Below are 2,961 nucleotides of genomic sequence, written 5' to 3' on the forward strand. Positions count from 1 at the left end.
CCGTCGGGGTGTGGGCGGAGATCAGCGATATGTTGAAGAACCTCGCTTTGATGCGGATTGTGGCTAGACGTTCATTCACCGCAGTGAGTGATAGTACTCGGCGACAGAGTCTCTCTCCCACCACGAATGGTGTAGGATTCTTGCGCTCCTTTATATGGCCACTGTAGTAAATGTCACAAGGACCTACTCGTCTCTGCCCTTGTCCCGTCCATCGCATTTCTTGGACAGCGGTGATGTCAGCATTTATTTTCGAGTGGACATCAACCAGCTGGGCAGCGGCACCTTCCCAATTAACACGTTAGCGGACGTAAATGCTATAGCATTAATCGGTTTCATGGAATGATGCAAATGACGTGAATCTATAGCATTCAAATTTTGAGCCAATTTTATTCATTTAATTTTATATAATCTTAAGTTTTTGTAATTAATACACATTTCAAAATAATGACCAATTGGTTCATTAGATAGTTTCATATTATTTTATCTTTTGTCCGTGATTTACAAATTTCCTCACGTCATTCTGCTTGAAAAATAGTATCTATATCGTCGTGGATGCTATAGCATTCAGTGTATATAACGGTTAAAATACGATGTTCTGACTACTATTATAATACATGTCTAATTAGATTTCGGATATTACAACTAGTTTCAAAAATAATTGCCTGTATATTTTTGCAGCTCCCTAAAATTTTTTGCGTCCGCGAACGTGTTAAGGGACCGGACATTCCAGGTGCATGCCCTCAATTGGTAGTCCTTATTTCGTTTATCATGGTCGTCTTCAAAAGGGGGGTCTCTCATCCGAGGCTGGTTATGGCTCTTCACTGGGGGTGTTTTTTTTAAGTGGCGGGTCCCAAACCCAGCGCACAACCCTATGTAGGCGATGTTTCGCCTTCTCACTTTAGCTCGCCTTCGAACGGATGTTGTTAGGCTACCCAGAGGATACTTGGTCAAACACCGGAAGTAGTGAGCTGCTTGAGCCATATGTAAAAGAATCATTTCTGGCCACTCCCAAGTGAATGGCGATCAGAGAACTTTCCTCACTTGCGTGAACTTCTACACATGACTCCATCCATCATTAATTAGGGTTGAATAAATATGCTTAAAATGTTAATTATTCATATGTGGAAAAATTAGGGATTTATTTCATATATGATTAATTTAAGCATATTTTTGCTACTTATCATATGTGCCATATACATTCTTGTCAAAAAAAAAGGTGCGGGGAGTCCCTGCGCGCGGATGAAGTTATACTACTTAGTGATATTCCAAGAAATGAAAGAAAACTAGAAAACTTAAATTCACATTTTATAAATTTATTATCTCCCCGAGAATGCCTTTACCAACAAGTCGTCTTTTCGCGACGAGAGCGAAAGCTAAAAATCATAAATTGCACAACTTTCTGGTGCTTCTCGCAAAAATCTGCGTCGATATGTATTCACGATCATACGTATACATACATACATATTTGCGAATGTTTGTAGGCGAAGCTGTTACAGCGGCAAGGGGTGACAATCGGCGGCCATTACTTTACTTATGCCATAAAAATTCTATTACTACGAATATGGAAATGACAACGAAATAATGCAAATATGCATATTTCCAAAGGGCATTAATTTCTTTAAAAAAATGAATGATCCTGAGAAGTATAGTCTTAACTTTTTAACGGCCAACGCAGAGCATTTCAACCAAAAGGAATTCATTCATTAAAATCACCACTCAGAAGTCGTTTTATCCGTTGTAAGCGAACGATTTTCGAAGAAACATCATTTCTAATATGCCACAAGACAAAATTAGAAATTAACTTCTTAAACCTCACGCTGTCAGATAAAACGACATACCTCGTCATCGCGGGTCGATTTCCAAAAAAGTGTAAATGAAGACTAACTACAGAAATAATCCTGTAAAGTATAGCCTTAATTTTTCAACGGCCAACGCAGGGTATTTCAATAAAAGGGCACATAAATAGTTAAGAATTCGCAAAAACGAAAGACAAAGGAAAGAAAAAGGAGTATAACATCAATAATGAACAAGCATACAAACATACATATGCGCAGCAGCAGCAAGGTAACAATCGGCGATGCATTGTATATTTCTTTCGTGCATAACCAAACCATAATTAGGACAACGCAATTCAAGTGTCAATGGTGGTGTTGGTGGTAAGCGCTTCAAAAGTGACGACGAGCACGTAGGTTCGAATCCCAACAGAATTTATTTTCAATTGAATATGTGATCTTATTTTATAATAACTCATTTTAAATATATAAAAGATTTACCTAAACATTATGATGATATGTTCATCATTCATACCCAATGTACGAATGTAAGCAATTTCGTTTTGCCGTCGGCATTTCAATTTCTCATGCTTAAATTTTTGCTTTCAACCAAGAAATTGCTTGTATGTATGTAAGTTAAAGCTTGTCACCAGATGATTAACAACACGCTGGTTTGAATGGTGAAGTCGAACTCGCATTTCTTTATTAAAAACGTTTCTTTTATACAGAATTTTTCTTATATACTATAAATTTACATATGTACTAATTATTACTTACTAGTACTTATTTCTATATACTAACGTAAGCAATAATTATAGCCAAACAGCAAACCTCAGTTTGGTCGAGAAACGGCTCACATTGCGGCGGCACGACTTCCGTTCTGGTTTAGTGCCGACGAAATGTGCTGTCGTTGTAAATTTTGGAAATTGAGCAATGATATTGTATTTTTACGGAATATTGCTGAATTGGGTAATATCAGTATACTTTGTTGTTGTACTTTTAGCTGTGATAACTCCCCCCTTCTTAAGCATCAGCGTCTCGCTGATTAAGAATTATTGGCTACTGTAAGCTGTGGGTAATCTATTATTGGTGGGATAAGAAATGAATTCCTGGTTTTTGGTTTGAGTATGATATATAAAACAAATGATAGTGTTACTGCAACAAGAATTGCTAAGAAGCTTGAGCTAAT

The 2,961-nt window shown here is 37.2% G+C and overlaps 1 non-coding gene across 1 annotated transcript; it reads right to left on the reverse strand.

Annotated features, from left to right (window-relative positions):
• Nucleotides 1-1,711: 1,711 nt before the first annotated feature.
• LOC126767194 (small nucleolar RNA U3) lies at nucleotides 1,712-1,915 on the reverse strand. The gene has a single exon (XR_007669022.1). It is a non-coding gene; the product is annotated as a small nucleolar RNA U3 (small nucleolar RNA).
• Between the last annotated feature and the right edge of the window lie 1,046 nt (nucleotides 1,916-2,961).

The sequence above is a fragment of the Bactrocera neohumeralis genome, unplaced genomic scaffold (genome assembly GCF_024586455.1).
Source record: "Bactrocera neohumeralis isolate Rockhampton unplaced genomic scaffold, APGP_CSIRO_Bneo_wtdbg2-racon-allhic-juicebox.fasta_v2 ctg4546, whole genome shotgun sequence".
NCBI classification, from domain to species: domain Eukaryota; kingdom Metazoa; phylum Arthropoda; class Insecta; order Diptera; family Tephritidae; genus Bactrocera; species Bactrocera neohumeralis.